General features: G+C 33.9%; 1 protein-coding gene across 3 annotated transcripts in view; it reads left to right on the top strand.

Annotated features, from left to right (window-relative positions):
• The first annotated feature begins 1899 nt into the window (after positions 1-1899).
• TENM3 (teneurin transmembrane protein 3) overlaps positions 1900-24915 on the top strand; it is a 1586501-nt gene continuing 1563485 nt past the window's right edge. For all 3 annotated transcript variants that reach the window (XM_087874734.1, XM_087874727.1, XM_087874726.1), the window contains exon 1: positions 1900-4681. The gene's annotated coding sequence lies outside the window, so the exon portion shown is untranslated. The remainder of the gene's footprint in view (positions 4682-24915) is intronic.

Raw genomic sequence — 24915 nt, 5'->3', positions numbered from 1 at the left:
ACACACACACACACACACACAAGCTTTAAAATAACCAATAAAAACAGAAGTAATGAGATCAGTAAATTGTGATACTTCTATTCCATAGTCATATGTCACACACACACACGTGTGTGTGCGTGTGTAAAATAAAGTGACATTTGTATACACTTGATCTTGGAAAAGAATATTGGAGGCTTATTGGACTTTTGCATTTCATAGCCTTTTGCTTTCTTTGTACTCGTAGGCAATTTTCTCTTTCCCTAAGATTTGTGTCATTTATTCAGTGATGTTGGCTTGAAGCTCTAGTTTGTGGAAGCTTATAAATATATTTCTTACAATCCTGTGCATATTTGTTCAAGAATAAATCAAATTATGTTATGACAGGTTAGTTAAGTATATTAGAATTGCTGCTTTATTTCTCTAATTTCATCTATGAAAGCTGGCTGCTATTTCTTAGAAATGAAAAACACAGTTTGCTATTGTTTTGTAAGAGGTGACCTATATTATAGAATGTTACTTGCAGGTCAGTTAATATATATACTGTCGGAACCCTGACACATACAATCACAGCCTTTGTGTGGGATTTCATATTTTTTAGCCATCACTTGATATGTTTTGCTTCTACACTTACTCTTCTGTAAAATATCATATGCTTAATAACAACAATTGTGATGCTGGCATAAATGATTGCATATACCACGGGTAGCCAGAGTAACTAACAGAGAGGTATTAAATTATATTAAACCAGACACATCACTAGAACTAAAATCTTAAGACTATGTCTGATTTACTTTGGTCGTGTCATGTGTGCAAATTCATTGGAGAAGGCAATGTTGCTAGGAATCATTAGCGGAACAAGGAGGAGGAGCAAGCAAAGAACATGCTTATTTGATAACATCAAATCTGATACAAAATTAAATGTCCAACAATTTAACAATGCTTGACATGGTAGCATGGAGAGCACTTAGCTATAAAGTTGCCAAGAGTCAGACACAATTAAATGGTTAAAATAACTTACTTTCATTCAACATGCCTTGGTATTCACATTCTTTTACATTATCATGAGTTATTCATTTGGTTATGAAACTGGCATAGAACACTACTATGTTCATTCTTTCAGCCATGTTGACAACTTCCATGATAAAGATATCTTTCCACAGTTTTTTCTTGCTTTGCATAATCCAGAGAACTGCCACATTTTCTCCTTTCTCTTTAGGCAATATATAGGAAACTGTCCTATTTGCCTTTATTTGCATTTTACTTATATTTCTTATCCTTCACAGTACTGTTAACATTACTATTATCCCTTCTGATTATCTGACTATACCAGCTTCAGGATTGCCCAATATCCTTTTTGTTACATAAAATTAAAACTTATTATTTGATCTTCTATGGCAATTTATTACTTCCACACAGTGCTATTTTTATTTTGATACAAGGAAATCACCTGGTGAGAAGAAAAAAGGATCAAACAAATAAGGTTAAGCAATAATGTTTTCCCTCAAGCTTGTAGAAAAAGATGGAGAGGTACTTTCACTGTTAGAATCTTCACTTAGGACTGCTTACTTTCACTTATGCTTTTTCTACAGGGCAAAAAGAAACATGCATAGTATCCATGCAAATGGATATTTCAATTTGCTACTCATCTTTTCTGGAATCTGCAAGAAAGATGATTAGACATATAGCATAACTAAAAGCAGTTAAGTACAATAGCTTCTATTGGATAACTGAACAGCGCTGCATAAGGTATTGATCACAAATAGCACAAAACTGATCTTCTAGCTTGCTTAACTGTGCTGAATAGTGTGATCAAGATTACTCAATTATATCATCAACAGTGTGAGAAGTAAGCAAGTAAATAAAACCGTGGAACAAATATAGGCACTAGGCTGCTCATCAAGCCATTTGAAAGTTGAGTGAGGAGCTTGCTATCTTCCTTTGCTCATTCTCTTCTCTCTGGATCAACCAATAAACTCAATACTTTCCCTTCTGCTTTCAACAGAAAACAGGAATGAATTCATACATTACACAGTGCAGTAAGCCACAATCAAGCATGGTTTAACATGATATAAGAATACACAAATAAACAGTTTGTCTAACAGACAGATAATAAGGAAGATAGATAATACTATCTTCCTCTTACCATTTATGAAGGGCAGAGAGTTGGTTTTCCAAGTAGTATTTATTATTTTTATGTCTAGGGAAATAATTTCAGCAAGAGAAAAATATATCTACTGACATTTCCATGATCAAGAGGCATACCACATCATGAGAGTAAATAGGCGGCTCAACATGTACAACATTTATTTAGTTGACTGGATTTGTGCACCTTGAACCATGAATTCAGCTTTTTAATCAGCTGTGACATAACACACTAAGCCACAAAGTAGTCAAGCACATTTTACATTTTAGCTTAGAATATTGTGTGATAATCTCTACAGAGGCAGTTTGGTCCAGGTAAATTTGCTGAACCATTAATTGAATAAACAATTAATTGGCTCCACGACATACTAATGTATAAATCATAGTTTGTGACCAATCATAGTTGGGTTCATTCAACATAACAAGCCAAGACCAAATAAAACATAGAACAATATTTAAAAACATTGACCAATAGTCTTTAATTTTATCAGAGGTTTGGAATAACAGTGATAATAATCTCCAATTGCTCAAATACACACCCTTCTAAAGTCTGTTATTTGCTTGTATATTCTGTCATAGGATACAACAGGCTAAAGTAGACAGTCATCCAAAGAAATAGGGAATACTATCCATCTTTAACTTTTTAATGTATCTCTCACATGGCTTATGAAACTTATTCAATCATCATTTATTCACCAAACTACAGTATCCTGGTTCACAAATAATATGTATATCAGTAGTGGTTAAAGTGTTGGACCAAAACCTGGAAGACTTACATTTAATTCTATCTTCCACCATGAGAAGTTATTAACTTTTGGTCAGTCTGTTAGTTTTTGTAGGACTATTATTTGGGAAAAATTGAAAGACAGAATGCCAGAAAATACGGGTTATAAAGCTACTAAAAGAGAAATCATTTGAAGACCAGAGTTCATACAAATAAGTCACTTTTGGATTTGGTTCACTGCATAAAATCAACATTGCATCAACCTGAAACACAGGACCAGTTGGTGATTGACCCTTCAGTGATCAACAGTCTGCTTGCACATAGATAACCAAATTTCTCCTTTCAGTACCTCTATAATTCCAGTTTTTTCATATTATGAATTGCATAGTTCATAAGCAGTATGAAGACCATCTTATGCATTCCTAAAAGTGACAAAAGAAGAAAGACTATGAAAAGTGGGGAGGCTTATTGATTTAACTAGGGAATCCGCCTCTCACTGTCTGTGTCTTTCACAGCTTCCGTTGGAAAAGGGGGGGGGAAGGAAGCGCGCGTGTGTAGATTATTTACTGGTTGATTCAAAAAAATTCAACAAGTGTTCCACTCTTTTCAAAATCAAAGCGGCAACCTTACGCACACAACATCTGCAGTTAGACACTCTGCGTCCCTGCTCTTTATAAAAGTCCAACTTCTTCTTTCCCACCAGCTTAAATGACTACATCAGCTGTCCTCCACCGTTCCCTCACCTCAAACCGCGATTCACCTGCCCTCCCCGACTCCTCTGGGTAACCCCGCCCGTCTTTACTCTTCCACCAGCAGCAGCCGCCCCCCCCCCCTCCACGCGCGCGCGGCAAGGGGGAATGAGCCCACTCCTATCGTCACGTGCTCTCGGTGTCCTCTCCGAAAGGGTTTATGTAGCCCATTCACAAACGTAAGCGCCACGCTGAGAAGCCAAGTCGTGATATACCTTTAAGGCACATGGGCGGGAGGGCGCGAGAGAAGCCCTGCCGGCGCATCGCTAAAATCCTTCCATTAACAATGGCAAACTCGCTTCCGTGACTAAGGGGCATTCTGAGGGGAGCGCCGCTCCAGAGGAGGTTAATGAGAGAAACCGCAAAGACTAAACGGCAGCCGAGAGCTTGCCGGCTAAGAGGAAGCAAAGAGAAGCTGCCACCAGCAGCGGTTCTTGAATGCTCGTAGGTTTCAGGAGCTGCTTGCTGCACGCCAGTGCCCTCCGCAGACCGTGCGCGTATCCTGCCTTGCCCGCTCAGCCCTTGGGTGCTGGAAGGCAGCTCGTCTCTCTCCTTTCCTCTCCTCTCCAGCATCTGGAAGAAGCTGCTGCGAGAATCACCGCGCTCTTTTCCTTTCTGGCCGAGCTCTTCGGTTTCTTCGCCACAGTCTATTTTTGCCCCGTTTCCCCACCTCACTCGCGCCCGGAATCAATTGGAGCTGCTGCCGAACGCAGAGCTGCCGAAGCTGCGAGAGAGCAAGTAGCGAGCGGGTGGGATTGACTGAGGTGGGCGGGAGAGCTGGGGGAAGGGGAAACCTGTCTGCAGCCATCTAACCTCGTCGCCCATAAGAGGTTGAGGAACCCGTCGTCTTCTGCTAAGGTGGCGCCTACGCGCAAGCGGCAGGATCGGACTGCGAGGGTCTCCTCCCGTGACTGACGCGGCGAAGTTCTCTGCAAACGTGTTGCACGTCGGCGGCAGCTCCTACCTGCGCCTTTGAACCGCGGCTCCAGTAGAGCTGCCTTTTGAGGGAGTCCAGGCTGCGGCTGTTTCTCGGATGGGCGCCTTGTTTTGCCTGCTCTAAGGCTACCACAGACCCCAGACACAGGTACGTTCGTCTGTGGCTCCGCCGTGGTGGAAGGTGATGGGGCGGGATGATGGAAAGACATTCCCCCCCCACCCCGGGTTAAGAGAGCGGATTGTGTGTCAAACTTTGCTTCTGCCTTGCACATACTATTGGCAGCGTCTCCCCTGCCTCTCGCTCCTATTCTCCACCTCTTTTTCTCATTTGGGCGAGACTGATCGGCGTGAAGCGTTTGTGCTTTAGGAAAAGCCAAGACCCTCCTCCGCCGTAGGAGCCGCTCGCGCCTTCTATTATAAGGATGGTTCAGATTTCCTCTTTCAAGTGTACTCTGCTTGTTGCTCCATCAGGACAGTTCAGTTCCCTTGATTAGGCAGGCAAGTTTTGCTAGAGTGGCGAAGTTTGACCTCCCTAGTAGCTGCTGTTTCGTTTAATAAAGTGGGGAAGGAGGGGTTGTTAAATCTCCCCCCCCAATTTTAAGATGTAAATTGAATCCTTAACCGCAATAAAGGCAGTCTTAATTATAAACTCCCTTTCAGCTTTTCATGGATCCAGAATCTGAAGCTAATATCTTTAGGTAATGTCATCTTTAGTCTGGTGGAATCATCTAAAAGCATACAGAGTTTGAAGCCAGGTAGATGTCTTCCTAGTAGATTTACGTTTTGTAAAACTGTTTTTGGCCTGCTTTAAAGGGTACATTTCTCTTGAATGGTTATAGTGGTTTAATGTGGCTCATACTCATTAAAATACAGAATAAAACGTTTCTGTAGGAGAAAGCATCACTTTAAAAGAAACAATATAAAGCTATGTGAATTTTGAGTAATAAAGCAGATTTAAAGAATTGCTCTAGCCACCTGCTGAAGTGCTTGATGGTACTTGCCTCCCACCCCCTTATAAAAAAAAGAGTATTGTAAAGACATCCAGCAGATGGAGCAATGAAAAACACAGCACAGGCTCTTCATATAATAAACAGTTGTTCTGTAATCATAGCTTTAAAAAGGTGATAATTTTTATAAAAGGGGGAATACTATGCTGCTTCCCCAATGAGAGTATGCCCCTTGCTGTTAAATGTTGGTTATGGCATACCTGGAATAATTTTGTTTTATGTGAAATACATTTTGTAGGATTGTATCAGGTGTTTTTTTTTTAGTATTAACAATTATGGTACAATTAACTGATGCATATGACAACATTGATAAATAGGCATTGTCTTTTGCTCTAGGAAGATAGCTCTTTTTTGGCTAACTAGAGAAATGTAACTGTTGAATCAGATAAGGTGAGCCTCTAATTTAGGCAGGTATAATTGGAAAGCATGCCAACTTGCTCCTGATGGTTTAAAGTGATTATACTCATTAACTGTTTAATTTACTATCACAAATGTATCCTGTGTTCTGAGAATGAGTCATTAGGTTGGTTGCTATGTTACAACAATGGAAACTTTTCAAACAAAAAGCTACCAAAACTCTGAAAAATGGCTGAAGATGTGTTTTTGTTGTTCTGCTTTTCAGGCAAGTTGTCAGAAGATTATATTCAGCAGGTTGTTATAGTTTATCTATATTGCAAATTTCATGTAGCTTAGAATATAATTTTTTATTCAGAAGCTTGTTTTATTAACATCCATTACAATTGTACATCTAGTTAAAGTTTTTATAGTTAGCAATGGAACATGAATGCTACTAATCTACGCTAACTATCAATTATCTCCTTTTTTTAGTGTATTCATTTGATTTCTTAAGTGTGATAACAGCTAAAGTTTGTACACTTCATATATTTGATTAATCACGTTTTTATTCCCTTCAATATATATAAATCAGTGTTTGATACAATTATGCCCTTTAGTAACTGTAGTAATAATCTATGAGATTTTCTTGTCCTTTAAGTTTTAGAAGTAGTATTTGATGAAATGTTGGCTTAGTGATTTTACAGTTATAAGTAAGTAGATAATGGAATCTGGCATATGAAATTGGATCTCTTTTTACCTGCCTTAATCAGTGTTTTATCAAACTGACTTTGTTATTTGACATTGTCTTGCTAAGATTATTGTTCAAAAGTTCTATAGGATTTTAAAAGCTAAGCTTTAAATGGGCATGTAAAAGTTAGTGTGCTAATTTGTGAAACACTAGTGGAAAAACAAATGTATTGCATTATTAAATATGCATTTTCTGAGCTATTTTCTAACATAATATTTAGAAAGAATCTTTGTATATTTCAAATTGGTATAGTCAGAACCAAGTTTCTGCTATGCTTAAATATGTAAGACTATATTATTTTCAAAAGTTAAACTATAACTTGCTTCAACACAGACACAGATTCATGATATGGCATTCTACCAATGTTTCAAAAATGAGAATAATTTCCATTGAAATTAATGAAATAAAATTAATTAAATTAATTAAAATTAATAAATAGAAACCCCTAAATTCTAGGATTACACATCAGTTTGAATTATTAAGAAAAACATTATTTAGATAACTTTTTATTATCAGTGTATTCTCATGACCACTAGAAATCTAATTCTTATGGGTGTCTTTAGCCACTTTATTTCATCTGCTGTATAAGAATTATTTGGGAAAATAGTGAAATACACGGGTCTTTCTGTTTCCTTGCTGGTGTGAATATTAAAAATAGTTTTCCATAGTTTTCTATGTATTGGTGTATTATGCTGTACCTGAGTAGTGCCATATATAATACTGATAGTTACAATATGCAGAAGTTGATGAAAAGTGAAAAGTTCTTCAGAGATGGTAAAAGTTGGTTTTGTTAAGAAATAGGTGAAATTAACAGTATTAAATTTCAACAATATATTTTAAAATGTGAGTCAGAAATACTGTTCCATTCTATATACATTTCATCAGCAATAACTCTAGCTTTAGAGCACAGGTTAATCCTGCTTCAGGCCAGTTGCTTCCAGTGAAATTGTATGAATAACTGGTGATTCAGTCCTGTGCATGGTATGGTAACTCAGGAATTCATTAGGTTTTATTTCTAGGTAATTATGTGAAGGATTTGCAGTCTGTATTGATTTAAAGATATTTTATGCTTTCATTCCTAAAATATCTGTATTCAGAATTCCGGTAGCTAATAGTACAGTGTTTCATTTCCCATGTTAAGACAATTTATTTGATTAGGTACAATTTATTTGATTAGGAAGCAAGTTTTTAAAACAAAAGCTATTGTTATATCATAGTTTTATCAAAGGTACATTGATTTTGTAAAAAACAACTTGCTTTTTAGTATATACAAGTGTTTTTATCTTAAACAATTATTTTGAAAAAAGTTTCACTGATTATTTTTTTTTTACCCTGTAAGACTCTGATCAGTGACACAAGAGATATTTGTTCTGTATGTATATAAATCCTTTATTTTGTTGGAAGAATGGTGTTATGTATACAGAATGGGATAAATCTATGCCATGTGTATTTAATCTGATCTCTGCTTAATGAAATATCAATTCAGTTCAACAGAATTTCTGACTATATAGATCAAGGATTGTTATACAATCAAACTAAAATTCATAATTACTATGAAAATTTAACCACTAAATATTTTCACAAATATTTAAAAGATTAAGTATTGGTTAATCCAGCTGAAAAAGCTAGAGGGCTATCATTGTATTTTTCAATTGCGTATTATGAACAACATAATTCAGAATGTCTGGGATTAAATTTTGAATACCTATTAAAGCTTGAATGGAGGATATTCTGGCTTCTTGAATATTAGTGGAGGTAAGGGTTGTACTAAGAAATACATGGCTTGTAGAAATATAGTTTTACAATAAAAATTCCTGATCTGTAAAACATTTATATTTTATGATATTGTATGCAGCATATATTCTGAGTTAGAATTCACTGCTGGTTGGATTAAGTCATCTTTTTTTTAAAAAAAAGACTTTATTTTTTGGGTTGCTTTCTATATTTAGTATATAGCGAAAGTTGGTAGAGGTAAGCAGAATTACATTTATATTCAAGTTCACTTGAAGGAGAGTTATTGACATAAACCGGAGTATTCATCCCATTCTTTTTCTGCAATATATCCTGTTTCATTAAAATTAATATAATTATAAGATTATAATTTAAAATTAATGTAATTAAAAAGTAAAAGTATATTTAGGAAAATTAGTTATTTTCTTTTAGAAAAATTGATGGAAAGATTGAATTTGAAATATGGAAAGAATATGAAATTAGCTGATGGATCTTGGGTAAATTCAGTAGTGCTATTAACAAGGAATGGGATTTTTTTTCTTATTTCATTTTATCTGTCCCATTTTCTTTATCTTCTCTTTCATAAAAATACTACTATGACTTTTTAACTTTTTTATAATAATATTAGAAAAGATAAGTTTTATCAACTGATAGAACAAGAAACTATTTTTAAAGAAAGTTTTAAAAAAATCAGTGTAAAAACTTTTTATTAAAAATTCAGATTATTCTTAAATTTATTACTAATGAAATACAGAGATTTATTCATTTTTTAAATTTAAGACTTCCTGAATTTAAATCCTTACTAATAAAATAAATACAATTTTCAAAAATAAGTACAAGTGGCAAGGATATCTCCATTTTGCTTAAAAGTTGAAGTAAGAAAATAAGAGGTGAGATATTCCAGCTGATATTATCTGTTCTTTTCAATGGGGCACTAGAGGGTAATGGTATATGTAATTCATATCCTTATGTAATGACATGATATGAATTATTCAAAATGTTCCTAGAATATAGGATTGGAGTGAGAAGTTAGAAGCCTGGATTTTAGTTTCAGTAAAATCTAAGAATATGCATTTGTAATCAATTATTTTTATGCACATAAATGTTTTTTAGATACTTCATTGCTGTTGCACTATGTGAAAGTAAGTAAACTTCACAACATGGGACGGTAACTCCAAATCCTATTCCAGTAAAACGCCTAGATGGTTTCTACCGTTGAGGAAATCCTTTAAGTCTTTATACTATATACTTATTCTTTTGATGCATAGTACTAAATAAAACATTAATGTAATATTGTGAAGACTCTTAATGGAAAGTACAGGCAATTCAGATGTAATTCAAAATCAGTTAAAAGTGATAACAAATAGAAATATATTTACTGTGTCACTCAGAGCAGAAATGATACAATGATACAAATTTGTTCTTTGGAGTTGTACAGGTGCTGCATTTTAAACAATTTTAAGGTGGTATGTTATATTTAATTTTAGAATGTGGCTGCAATACTTCATCTATCTGCACTATTTTAAGTAGTATGCTGGGACTTTAAAATCTGTAATGTATAGAAAATATTGAAATTCTAAAGAGTAAATCTTGACAAAGATTGAGATCAGCATCTCATATATTTGGAATATATGTGTGTGTGTCTATACGTGAGTGTGTGTATAGATTGTAAAAGATCAAACCCAGCTGTTTTAGACAGAACACATCTATGTTGGTATGCATGTGTGTTTGTGTGTTTGTGTGAGTGTGTGTATATACTCTCACTCGCGCACACACACACACACACATGCATACCAACATAGATGTGTTCTGTCTAAAACAGCTGGGTTTGAACTTTTACAATCTAGAACTCTTGAGGATGGATTCTAATAGCTTTTAAATGTTTCAGTGTTAATTAAGGGATAATGGGAATAGAATCGTCTGTTATGACAGTCTAATGATTTCCTACACTATGTAAATTACCCTGCTCAATTTAAAAAAAACTGTAGAAACTAAAATATTAACTATTGCTTCTGTTTCTGCTTTTTTCTAGATTACTAATTTATATATTCTGGTGTTTTAGTATATTTTAACATAAAATAGGAGAAAGATAACCTGAAAGTGTGTTATGGTTCCAAACTTTAGATTGGCAAATATGCAGAATTATTTGATTGCTTCCAAATAGGTAAACTATTCCTTAATATGATTATTATATGACATAACTATACAATTTTATAGTTTATGTTAGGATTATAATTATAATGATCTTTTAACTGAAGTGAAGAACAGCAACTACCTTTTTGTAACAAAGGAACCTTTAAATGTTTGCAAATTGTAGATCACCAGAAAACATATTTAAGAATTTATGTGGTTTGTATAGAACCAATATGTGTCTTTCTGGTTTTGGCTTAGTACTGTATATGTCCAACTACTGCAGTTATTTTGTAAATTGTTGTAAGTAGTCCCACTGTCACCTATCACCACAGGGTCTGCCCATACAACCAGAGTTTGCACTGGCATCTTCTGATTAGAAGATCTGATAAAAAGAAGATTCTGAGAAACATGAGCAAGGCAAGAAGAAGAAATATTCCTTTCCATTTCTACTGGTAAAAGAAAATGCAAAGGGTGCTTTAAGCTGAACAAATGGTAGTCAGTATGCAAATACTTGGTGTGATACCAAACAGAACAGCTTTTATAATTTTATGATACAGTTGAAGCACAAAAGTATTAGGTTACAATTCAATACCCTCTAATTTTGCTAACAAGCAGTATTAGCCTTATAAACAAATTATTCTCCTGTTACTAGCCAATAATAATAAACAATTGGACAAAAATGCCAGTGATTGTTCAAAGAATTTAATTAAAAGATGGATTCTTTTTCCCTAATTTTTTAAGGACAGTTTATTCAGTATTTTAAACCATCAATAAAAGCATTTATTAAAAGAAGTAGCAATTAAACTATTAAGCAACAACTGGTATTGTAATTATAAGGAAGTGATAGCTTTATTTTTAAATACAGACTTTGCAGCAGAAAAATTGAATTTGAATTGAATTCATTAATTACAAATACTTACTGCAAAAATGAATTTCAGTAATAATTTCTATTTCAGTAAGAATACTGAAATTATATGGGAATAAGATCTTCTAGGCATTATTCATATTGCAATTTGTATTTTTATCTAAATAAGAGGTTAGAATCAAATACTCCTTCATGCTATAATGATGTAAATTTGATAGTATATTGTTTTGCCTAAATTAGTAATACTCCCTATAAATTCATGATACATTGCAAACTATTCTGCTTTAAAGCAACAGAAATGAGCAGCTAGGTAAACTGTTGCATTGACAAACAATTTTTTATAGTTTATGAAAATAAAATCTATCAATTTTTATAAACTAATACTTTCATGATTTTCACTATGATTGATAGTTAGCAATAAGTTAGACTTCACATGAATACATTTTCACCTTCATTATATAAGTACTCTTGAAAATATTTTAACATATACTTTTATCTTGGAAACAATATTCTTTCTAGCAAGCTATTTTGCATATATGTGTTCACATAATGAAGTAAGCAGACATTAAAAATACATTAAGGTTTAAGCAGGTCCATAAAAGCAAATTAAAACCAAAAACTAGTTGTAAATTGTTAAAAGTTCAGTTGTTTATTAAGATGAAAAAATTATTTGGATGAATTTGATATAAAAATACTTATACAATTTCCTATATATACTGCTGAAGATTATCCATTGTCATAAACCAGTTTATGCCATCCCAAGGTAACCAATGCAAATTTATCAGACTTAATATAAATTATTTTAACTTCTGTATTTGTCATACATTGAATATTTTCCAGAGAACTTGATTATTTTAATCTCTAGGTACTATGTTGAAAAACCCATCCTATTATATCTTAGAATCTTAAATCAGCCTATTATTCTTTCCAATTATTTTTGGATTTCACCTTCACATACTACAACATTTTAATGTTATATTGCTGCATTTCACTTTGTACTTGCCCAAATGCAAGGCCATGGGAAGAGCTGGGATAAAAATTATACAAGTATCATATGGAAGGAAGTTCTACTAATTTTAATGAATCTTATTCCTATGTAATAATCATTAAGGTATTGGAGAGCCAGGTTAGAGTAATAAGGCCCAAAGCTAAAAATCAGGAAACTGAATTCTAGTCTCACCTTACGTATGAAAGCTTGCTGGGTGATTTGGAGTCAATCACTCACACTGAAACTCATTCACCATATAGGTTTGTTGTGTGGAAGGAGTTTTAAATATGTTCGCTGTCTTTCGTTATTTATAAAGAATAATATAAAATATATAAAATTTTAAAAAGCAAGTTACATTATATATTATAGAAATGGTTTTGTGCATAGGTATCGAGCATCATTTTTAGCAATAATTTAATTATACTATACTGTATGTATTACATTAGTTTTATTGAATTGTTCCATGTCAGGTTTTGGTGTGATGCTAATCCTGTGATGGTGTGATTCTGGGCAAAAGAATAGCAATCACATTTCATCCATGGTTATGTTCTCTTTTGTTCCTTCATTTGTCTTTCTTTTCTATTTCATAAAATAAAATGGAAGGCCTCAATTAAGATACAAAAACAAACAAACAAACCCTGAAAAGAAAAGCTTTTATAGGGAAGGAAGAAGTTAAGTATGTAGTGGCAACTACAGCTGGATAAAAGCAATTTGATTGAATGACTGGGATGTGATTCTATTTAACTTATTTGCAAATTGTCAGTCAATAAATGGTTGTTAAAATGATTTCTCCAATCTGAGGCTACTTGCTAGTTGTTTTGGCTTCCTGCAATCATTGATTTTCTTTTTAAATAGCTGAATTGATTATTCCTTCCTCTGTATAGTCTCTTGTTATTTTATCAAAACTTTCTTAGTTGAAAATAAGAGTTTTATGACTGTTGGAAATCTTAAAATGAATCTTAATTATTCAGAAGACACACTCTATACATGTAGTTCTTGAACACCTAATATGTACATATTTGGCCCCCAGAAAGCTATCATGAGTGCAATTTTATTACTGCCCACTATTGTATCCATTAAGTTTGGTCTTTAATTTTCCATTATGCTTAAGCCTTTTGCTATTGTGCTCCATCCTTAGGTTGTTTGTAATGTAATGTTCTCTTGCTTAAGTTTATCAGTGAATTAAAAGGTCTACACTATACTCATATAGTATAGTAATATAGTTTTATGTGCATTTTATATGTGCAGAGGAAAGCAACCAGGATGATTAGGGAACTGGAGACTAAAACATACGAGGAACGGTTGCAGGAACAGGGCATGGCTAGTCTAGTGAAGAGAAAGACCAGGGGAGACATGATAGCTATCTTCCAATACTTGAGGGGCTGCCACAGAGAGGAGGGGGTCAAGCTGTTTTCCAAAGCACCTGAAGGCCAGGCAAGGAATAATGGATGGAAACTGACCAAGGAGAGAATCAACCTAGAAATGAGGAACTTTCTGATAGTGAGAACAGTCAACCAATGGAACAGCTTGCCTTCGGAAGTTGTGGGAGCTTCATCACTTGAGATGTTCAACAAAAGGTTGGACTGCCATTTGTCAGAAATGGTGTAGGGTCTCCTGCTTGTGTGTGGGGGTTGGACTAGATGACCTATAAGGTTCCTTCCAACTCTGTTAATCTATTAGTATCTGTTAATTTGTTAGTATAGTCTGTATGTAATGTTAAAGAATTACAAAATTGTACTAAATGTTCAAGGAGAAAGTATACAGCTCGTTTATATTGTACATATACATTGAACAAATGTACATTGAACAAATCATAATTGTTTGGCTACATTGGCAATGAAACAGCATCATCTATTCCTAATACATTATTTCAGTATTTGAAAAGCAGGGCATGATAAATAATAATCTACCAAATTAAATTATGACTAACGATCTGAGTTTATTTTAAATGGTAAATAGTAAATAACCAAATACCTTGATTGCGAAATACATGAATTTATATTGCCACTCAGTAGCTAGTAAATATGTAGATGGATAAATTGAATAAGCTAATACTATCCCTAGCAATTTATTAAAAAGTCCAGTCAGTTCAGAAGTATTAACCCAAAGAACAGGGAGAAAAAGGAGTTTGTTTTCCAAAATTTATCTGGCAGCAGTGAAACGTTTTATTTTACATGTTATATAAATATACAGAGCAGATCTTCAAATTAAAACAGACAAGCAGAGGAATCTGCTTTCCAAAATGTACTTGGCAGTAAAACATTTTATGTTTTAGGTAAATTCATTGAGCAAATCTTCAGGTCAAAACCAATAATAATAAAAAAAAAGTTAAACACTTCAATAATAGAAAAACAAAAAGTATTAAGTTGTATTATTCTGTTATAAAAAAAAGCCTATTAATTTGAAAAGAGAAAGTAAGGATTCTATATGAGTGCAAAACATTAATGCTTGCTTTAAATTCACTTCTGATATCTTCAGTGTTTTTAGTGATGTAATATATATATATATATATATATATATATATATATATATATATATATATATATATATATATATAAATATTTAAGGCATAGTAGATATGTCTTACCTTAATAAAATGTGTGTGTGTGTGTCTTATATATATATGTGTGTGTGTGTGTGTGTGTGTGTATGTATGTGTATATGTATATGTGTGTGTGTGTATATATATACACACGTTTTCTGAGGTTTTCGCGGGTGTTTGTATGTAAGTCTTTGGTTATTCGGGTTTTCTCCCACGTAAAATTGGAAGTGTCCTGGCGACGTTTCGACGAAGTCTCATTCGTCATCTTCAGGCTGGTGTTTTCAGCTTTGTGCTTCTAGGAGCAATGTGTGATCGCAGCTATTTCTTCCTTTTAACTGCCAGTGGGGGTGTGAACTGATTGGGTGGGAGCTTGGCTGTGAACTGATTGGGTGGGAGCTTGGCTGTGTTCTGATTGGGTGGCATCTTGGCTGTGCTCTGATTGGAAGGGGGGATGTTCTGGTACCCTTTTAACTGCCACCCACTGGCAGTTAAAAGGAAGAAACAGCTGCGATCACACATTGCTCCTAGAAGCACGAAGCCGAAAACACCAGCCTGAAGATGATGAATGAGACTTTGTCGAAACATCGCCAAGACACTTCCAATTTTACGCAGGAGAAAACCCGAATAACCAAAGACCTACACACACACACACACACACACACACACACACACACACACATATAACAAACTATTCTAAAAATATGAGTTCCAGGTATATTAGTAAAAAAAAGAAGCAGACATACTGTGAACTCTGGAACTTTAAGATTTTAAATTTTAAAAGAATTAAAATTTTATTTTACTAAGCTTTCGTCAGCCATCTGTTGACATCATCAGAGTATTAATCTACGATTACAGAGATCTCTGTCTTCATATGCCATTAATCAATTTAGCCCTTGCGCGTGTAATAGGCCCTTCCAGCCATCTCCAGCCATATATATATATAAGAAAATGACATAAATGTGTCCATAAGGTTACCAAGAGTTAGTTAAAACTTGAAGATTTTATTTTTATTTCTGTAGCATCATCATCATGTTGAGGCTGTAGGGAGATTTTTGGGAAGTTGCTATATCTGGAGACTAAAGATTATTATTGGATAATTACCGGTAGCTTTTCTACTGTAACCCTCTGAAAATTCCATAAGAATTTCCTAATCCACAGTAATAGTATTAAACTATTAGCTTAAATTGACTGGCTTAAATTGACATAAAGCCTTAATTTACTGTTACTTAATTCTGTTCCTTTAAATATATCTAAATTAACCTGAAAAGACATGGAAAAGAGCTTTATTAAATTTTATTTGAAACCGTTATATGAACTGTCATACACATTACATTACATGGATTTGAATTCTAACTATATGTTAGAAGAATACTCTTCCAAGTAAGAGAGCCTAGTATAGCATTCTTACGATCACATGCTATGGAGTGAAGTGATAATATTTAAGCTAATTGAACCTTGACTTTTTTCTCACTGATTTGTAGCAAATACTATCTTGGAAATATTGGAAAAGATTATAGAATTATGTAATAGGTTTTCACTTACCCAACCTTCTTTAGTGCAATGATTTGATACAAATGAGGTTGTTGGAAATTCCACTTCCTTTATTATAAGTTAAAGGCGCTAAATAGAACCTTTGCCACTGCCTCTGGAGCACTCTTACACAAAACCATTTTCAGCTAAATTTAAAGCTTCCCATAGCCAATAATCACTTTATAGAGAGTTGTGCATCTTATCTAGTGGTTCAGCTATCACAGTAAGAAGTTTTATTATGAAGAATTCTTTAAATAATCTGCTTCATCTGTTTGGTTATAATCCAGCAACAGAGAATCAGTCACAATATCAACATAAATATGTGCAATTATATCATTAAATTTTATATCCATGCATGCTATTTCAATTTAGAAGTGAAAGTTTGTGTGTGTGTATGCACACCTATACACCCATACATATTGTGTGTGTGTATGTGTGTGTATTTCAGTCCTTTTTGTCCATTTTAAAAATGTTTAACAATGGAGTTTTTTGCTGTAAGAAGAAAAACTGCTTTTGGTAATATTTTGTAGCGTTGTTGCAGACCAAGATAAATATGACAGTGATTTAATGTATTCTGTAGAACAGGTCCTATAAAATTCATTACCCATAACTTACCTTACTGTGGATTTTATAGATTCTAGAACCCACTTCATCTGTCTTCAATTAATAAGGACATGCTGATTCTTTGTATCTGACCAGTTGGAAATTCCTAAATTTTGTTATGCCATTTCCAAAATTTAGGTGGGAGATGGTACCCTTTGTTACTTGATGACCAGACTAAGATCTAAGATGTAAAGTGTTTGCCTTTATTTTCAATAAAGGGTTCTATTCCTGCATACATACAATAGTGTCAATAGTGCTAACCCTGTTCACAGTCTGGAGTTCAATCCTGACAGGCTCACCATTGACTGAGCCTTCCATCCTTCCAAGATTGGTAAAATGAGAGCCAGATTTTTGGGGACAATATGCTGACATTGTAAACCACTCTGACAGTGCTGTAAAGCACTATGAAGTGGTATATAATTCTGTTTTTGCTATTGTTATGCAGCAGTTTTAAAATCAGAATTGATATATTTTCCCTGATTCCAATTTTAGCTTTGTTTGGGTCATTTTTTAAAAGTTTTAAACTAAACTATTTTAGTTTGGATTTTTGTTTTAGGAATACAGCTTAAGTATTAATATGATTTTATTATAATATATATTCATATTTGGAAGGTCACTTGAGATTATATTCTGATTGGTTAAAATCAAGTGTTAGGCATGCATACTCATGTGGAGACAGTTGGAACAGTTTACAAAACAGCTTAATGAGCTTAATGATCTTTAAAAACCCTTAGTTGCTTTAATGCTTTGAAGAAACACTTCCTTCAAAAGGCTTGTATACTATGTAACAGTATTTCTTTTAAAAAGGTGCAACAAACATTTTTGAAATCATGGTTAAGAGTTGCAGAAAGACTTAAAATATTTCTTGAAGTACATGCATGATATAACACTTAAGTATAGTATATTAAGTTGCTGGTGGCTGCTTTTGAAGCATTTAAAGGATTTAAAAGGAGAAAAAATATACGGACATTTAAGATTTTTATGAAGTTTCCTCTCGTGATCAATCCTTGTAAAAAGTAGGGGAAAAGCAGATTATTAATAGGTGAACTCGTAGGGGTAAATATTACAGAAGAATTTTAAATAAATACAAAAGAATTAGTAATGGTTATAATAGCATTTAAATATAACATTTTTGATTACTTTCTAAAATTATAGAAACCTTACACATTTTAACCGTATAATTATTTTAAGTGTTCCTAAGACGCTGAGCTTGTCGATCGAAAGGTCGACAGTTCAGTGGTTCAAATCCCTAGTGATGCGTAATGGGGTGAGCTCCCGTTACTTGCCCAGCTTCTGCCAACCTAGCAGTTTGAAAGCATATAAAAATGCAAGTAGAAAAAATAGGGACCATTTTTGGTGGGAAGGTAACAGCATTCCATGCGCCTTTGGCATTTAGTCATGCTGGCCACATGACCACGGAAACATCTTCGGACAGTGCTGGCTCTTCGGCTTTGAAACAGAGATGAGCATCACCCCCTAGATTCGGGAACAACTAGCACATATGTGTGAGGGGAACCTTTACTTTTACCTATGTACATATCAGGTAGTTAATTTTTATATACTGCTCAAAAAAAAAAAAAAGGGAACACAAGCAGAAGACATCCGAGATCTGAATGAATGAAATAGCCTTATTAAATACTTGTTCTTTACATACAGTAGTTTATACACTGCTCAAACAACTAAAGGGAACACAAAACTATTATATGTAACAAACAAAGTATTTAACAAGGCTATTTCATTCATTCAGATCTCGGATGTCTTCTGCTTGTGTTCCCTATTTGAAGCAGATATTTTTTTAAAAGTTACAATGGTTAAAAAGATAGTTTCAATAAAAATTTCTTCTGCTATCTTGGGTTAAAATAGAATTTGCATGAAGTGTCACATGACTAAATCTCAAAAATGGATAACAACTAACTTGGATTGGCCCATCCAATACACAGTAATTGAGTTTTATTTATTTGTATATTTCTTTGTGTTTTTACAGATTCCTTCCCTGAATAAGCAGTACTCTTTTTTAATTGGCATTATTGCATTCTCTGATGTATTTTTGACCCCCTTTTCAGTCTATTTTGTTTAGGCAGATTTTGTATAGAAAGCATATCAAGCCTACTTTCAAATATAATTCTTATTATCTCTTCTTTCAACTTTGTATCCTTTAAAATCTTTGGGAGACGTATTCTGATTTGTTCAGTTTTCAACACTTGCATACAATTTCATTCTGATTCATATTCTTGTGTCTTCCTTATAGATCAAACACACGTTTATATCTCCTTTCAAATCTCATTTGACATCTTTATTTCTTTAATCATCCAACATCTTTTAGTCCTATTGTCCCAAAGTGAGTGAATATCCCTTACTAATAAATTTGCTGACATTTTTTCTCCTTGCAATGCTTCCAAAATTCTTCAGTCGTGTTACTATTGAGAACAGAATGATCTTCTGGCTGCTAAATATAGTGATCTGAATTTGATTTTATTCTGAATAATTGCTAAAATATTATAGAGAAAATTTTCTTCATTTTCATTGGTATATTACTACAATATGTCACTAGATTGTATGTAATCCAATGGGAGCCATTTTGGATATAAACCCATAACATTAAGTTTTATTACTCTTTTGATTGTTTATATTTCATTAACAAGAAAAGTAACAACACCAGAATCTAAATAAAGAGTTCAACTTATATGACTTCTGATTTGCATAATTTCTAATAAACCATTTAATAAGCTTTTGCTGTTGGCCTTTTGTAGAAAGTCACCTTCTAAACATGTATTTTAGCTAAATCAGCACATTAGAAATCAATTATCTAGTATCCTTGACCTTGAGAAATAATTAAAAAGTAAAAAAGTAACATATAATCTTGACTAAAATAAATATTATACAACCACCTTCACAGGAAATGTAGACATTGGTAAATGAACATGAATGAAGCAAAGTTTTACAAACATATTTTATATGTGTATATGTTATGTATATAGTTTTAGATATTTTTCTTGCATTTCAGAATGGCTTAATTCTACTGCATTTTGAATGGAGTTGAGTTTGTGATGAAAAAGATGAATTATCTGAAGCAAATAACACTTGCCATTGTTGAAAAGCTTTGAAGTAAACAAAAACTTGTTATTTAAACATCATGTGACTATATAGTACTTTTCACCTCAGAACCTCTAGAAAATATTCTTTGTCAAGCTCTTAAAAGGAAATTTTTGACCATGATCTATATATGTGTGGATCTGTGGTGTATTGCTTTTATTTCCCCAGATAATCTATTCACTTCCCCCATTCCATTAAGGTTCTTTCATATCCAATGAAAGAGGTAATAGTATTTGACAGAAAATATTTGCATTAAGTGCTCTTGCTGGAAACATTATTGCTTCTGAAGAAAATTAACTGTCCATATTGTATATCAGTATTGTGTTAGCTTCTTGTGGATATGTAAGTTTATAAGCTAATAAGAACCTCTGAGTCCATGGCATTTTTCATGAATTTTGGCCTTGCTAAAGTTTTGATAAATATGTTAAATATTGTAATAAACACTATATTTGATAACCCTTAGACACTTTCAGTTGGTCTGAATAAAGTATGTGGGTTGGTTATTGAGAGATTGTGCTAGACGTTGAAAAGATCTATACTATCAGGTGCAGTTGGACTTTACTCATCATTAAACGATTGCATCTGATAACGTGAGGTTATCACTTATCATGTATCCTGTGTGCAGGATTACTATTCAGAAAAATACTATCGGTTTCTTCAAAATGAATTATCCAATAACTGTATCAGTCAGTGCCAGAATACATGTTTTGAACCTCTAAAATCAGTCAGTGGCAGAATACGTGCTTTGAACATTTAAAATACAGTTCAATCACTGATCAGTTAAAGGATGCTTGTGTCTGCACAAAATTAATACTAATCAATATAAATAATATTGAATTGTCCAGAGATCGGAGTGAGTTCCTTTATTCAGATCATGCACTTAATCTTTTTGTATATTATTATTTTATTATTTTAAAATGTTATGGATTCCCATTCCAAAGACTCTTAAAAGATAAAATAATTTTTTAAAAAACCCAGAGAAGCCTGGACTAAAACAACCATGGCAATACCAAGAAACATAACAGGGGCTCCACGAACATACTAACCCCAGACCAAAGCCACATCTTAAGAGCTTTCCAGAATCTCAAGAAAGAAAGCCCTGTCCCTTTCTCTGGAGATAATGCTGCTCCAAGATTCTGTTGCATTCTGATTTTGCTTTAAATTAAAAAGTTACTTCAGGTTTAAATAAATTTGATAAAGCAGATTTGACTCTTCTAATCTCTCAGGGGTTCTTTGCATTTGTTCAAGAGCAATTAGCTATCAAAACTATTATTTGGACATTACCCAGTAATGATTCTAGACACTTGTATATATTAAATAAGATTTTCTTGTTCTTTATATCATTTAGACATTGATATTAAAAGAGTGTTTTAGTAGGGTCAAAGCATTAGGGCAAAATTTTGAAGTATATTCTAGAAACAAAATGATACATAAGATATAAGACTCAGGACTGATTAGCACAAGCATTGGAAAATACGATAGATAAATTGTAAGTTCCAGTGTAATAGTGTAATCTTTGTATTCCATAAAAGACAGGATAACTGATTTTTTTAAACAAAATGATCAAGACCACAAAAATTGTATAACTTTTTATTGTTAAGCCGGTGATTACTTTGTTAAAAGATTGTATGTAAAAAGTTAATTGTAACACAACTTTCTTAAAACCAGTAACAGCTTCTAGCATACTGATAATCTTGACATTAAATAAAGTTTATAGCAAGCTTGAATAATATTACTAATCTCAGAAGTAGAGAACATGAAATATTTTTCTTCAGTGCTTTTCTTTATTTAGATCTTGTATGGTGCTGCAGGGTTCAGTGAAATTATATCAATACAAAAGGCTAGTGAAGATTTGGCAGTTGGCCCAAATTATATCATTTGAATGTTTCTATAAGAACAAAAAAAAACTAAAGCAAAAGCATAACCTCTCCTAAAGAGATGTTATAATAATTAGAAGAAAACACTGTAATTATCAGACATTTGCAATCTAATTAGTGAAACACAATTTTCCATCTTACAATATTTTATTATTTTAATCGACATAAAATAAAAAATCAGTTGAATAGAGATAACCATTTTTAATCTCTGAAAGGCTAGCTAGCCTAAAGTATAGTTTTATTATACTTTATTATGTATTTATTTAATACATATATATGTAATAATACGTATGAAATGTAGAAACTCTATGAAATTAAAAATTCATTGAAGGATGTTAACAGTTTCTATCTGCTAAGTCTATAAATAAAAGTTTTGCTACTGGCTTTGAGTTACTAAACCAGGGGTGTCAAACTCGATTTCATTGAGGGCCGCATCAGGGTGGGCATGGCCGGGATTGGCATGGCTAGCTCAACGTCACTCATGTCAGGAACGTTGGTGATGGCTCGAGCGCTTTGCCAGCGAAAATGGGCTCCCGGGTTTCATTTTTGGCTGTGATAGCATCCTGCAACTGTTGGCCAGTGAAAACGGAGCTTGGGGCCGTGTGTGGCCTTCCTGAGCTCTATTTTCTTTGGCAGAGACACCATGGGCCGGTCCTTTGTTGTTTCCAGGGTGACCCCATGGGCCAGATCTAAGCACCCTGCAGGGCAGATTCAACCCGCGGGCCTTGAGTTTGACATGCCTGCACTAAACTATTAATTGTTTAGTAAGAATACCTTGGTCTTCTCAGCGTGAGTGAGTATCAAATTCAAGAGTGGGCATATTAGCTATGTTTTCCAATGAAACCATACAGGATACTTTAAAAGGATGCATAAAACAGTATCAACCGCTGTTTGACCTACATTCTTCATATGGAAGATGGTATATCAATCAGCTGTCTTTCTAGTAGGGAGAACATCTATATGGCTAGGGATAAGACTCTTAATTTATAGAATCTTATAGATTCTATAGATTATTTCAGAGTGTCCAGGAAGCTAGAACAATTTATTTGTATGAGAGATGATAAATTTGGCTTTCTCTAAGTCCCATATCTTCTGCTTAAGTACTACCAGATTTTTTTTTTGGCCTAAAATAAATAAGAGATGGTATTGACAAGCCACATTGTGTCAATTGAGTATAATACGGGTAAATTAAGATAACATAGATTATAAAGAAACATAATAGCTTTCTTCATACATTAAGTTTAGTAACTTAAGTGGTCACATTATTTTCTTTAAAATATAATCACTGAATATGAGATTCTTAAATATAGTAAATTGCAAATAATTTTGTATTGCTGCAAGATAAATTTCATTGTCATATTTATGTAATCATCAGGACTGAACTGAATGGCATATTTACACTTTTATAGTTAATATGTCATAAGTACAGGAGATTCATCTTGAAAGAAACTGATTTTCTAAAACCTTTGAATTTTAATTTATTAGTAGTAGCCTTCCCTAATAATTTTCTTACACTTTTCAGCAACATTTCTAATATTGTTAGGACATAGTAGTTTAAGAATTATGGTTTAACCAAATCTGTAGAGATTCATAAATGATCTATGAACTTAGATAATATATAGCAGTTCATATCCTTTTAAGTAGCACTATACTCTATCATTTCTGATTATGAGTGTGTGTGTTTAAAAAATAAGAAAACTGTTAACAATTAACAATTCAGATTCTACAGCATCATATGAATGACGACGATTATCAAAGCCAGAGTAAAACTGTGATGACCCGGGGCACGGCACAGAAATAACCCAGGCAGCTGGCAGTTCAAACCGCCCCTTTATTGCTCCAAATTTCCCCAAATGCTCCTACATTTCTACCAAGTCCCAGAACAAAGTAATGACAAGCGCACACACACACACACACACCTCAAGCAGCCTCTGACTGCAAATAGTCCAGCCCAATACTGTGAACACCACGGCTGCACAGCAGTAAATCCAGCAGGGAAAATTGAAGAGTCGAGGAAGCAAGGGAACATAGCAAGTAATCCAGAAATCTAGAAAGAATGTAAATAATCCAGGAAAGTTCAAACATCGGTACTCAACACTCCAGGAATTCAGGGTTTGTTCCCGACAAATGGCTCTCCCACAATGTCTCTTTAAGTCTCCCAGGTGTGCCTTGTGAAGAGGGATGGGGCACTCTTCTCCCTAGTAGCTAGCTCAGTCTACTCAGTTCTCGCCTTCTCTCCACTCTCCGTGCTTGCGGATCAGGAGGGGGTAGTCCTTGCTCATCTCCTGAGCTCTGTCTCTCATGTGCACTGCTTAGCCTGTCTTGGTCATCCTGCCCTTGTTCCTCCCTGCCTACAAGCTGTCCTAATCCTGAAAAGCCCTGGCCTGACGGGCCCTGCTCCTCCTCATTTTCCTCCAAAGCCAACAAAGCTGCCCGCTGGACGTCTGTTGGCTCCAGTTCCAGCTCCTCTTCCCCTGCAGATTTGGGCTCCGATGGAGGCATGACAAAAAAGCATAGTTTATTCCAAACAACGGGTGATTTTAGTTCTCATTTTGCTCCATCTCATGAATTCCAAATATGTGTCTCTGTGTGTATACATGCATGCATGTGTACATACATACATACATACATCTATCCATAATTTTTTTGTCTTGAATACCACATCTTGAATATACAGTTTGTTTATTGATTTCCCTTTGAGAGTGGTCTTGCTGTTACAAAAGAATGATTTTATGTCTGTCAAATTCTGTGATCTTTGCCATTTTCACTAGAATGATGTGATTGAAAGTTATGTTGGAAGAAATATCCATCTGGTTCAGTTCCAAGTTGGGAGAAGGACACTGGAAACATGGACGCTGATTGGAAAGAAGGTTTAATGATAAACAGAACCACATGGGTTCTGGGCAGTTGACCACATGGAGTTGAGAGT

Source organism: Pantherophis guttatus, chromosome 8, assembly GCF_059756535.1.
Source record: "Pantherophis guttatus breed Tessera chromosome 8, ASM5975653v1, whole genome shotgun sequence".
NCBI classification, from domain to species: domain Eukaryota; kingdom Metazoa; phylum Chordata; class Lepidosauria; order Squamata; family Colubridae; genus Pantherophis; species Pantherophis guttatus.
Note: the sequence above shows the minus strand (reverse complement) of the source record. Positions and strands in the feature narration are given on the sequence as shown.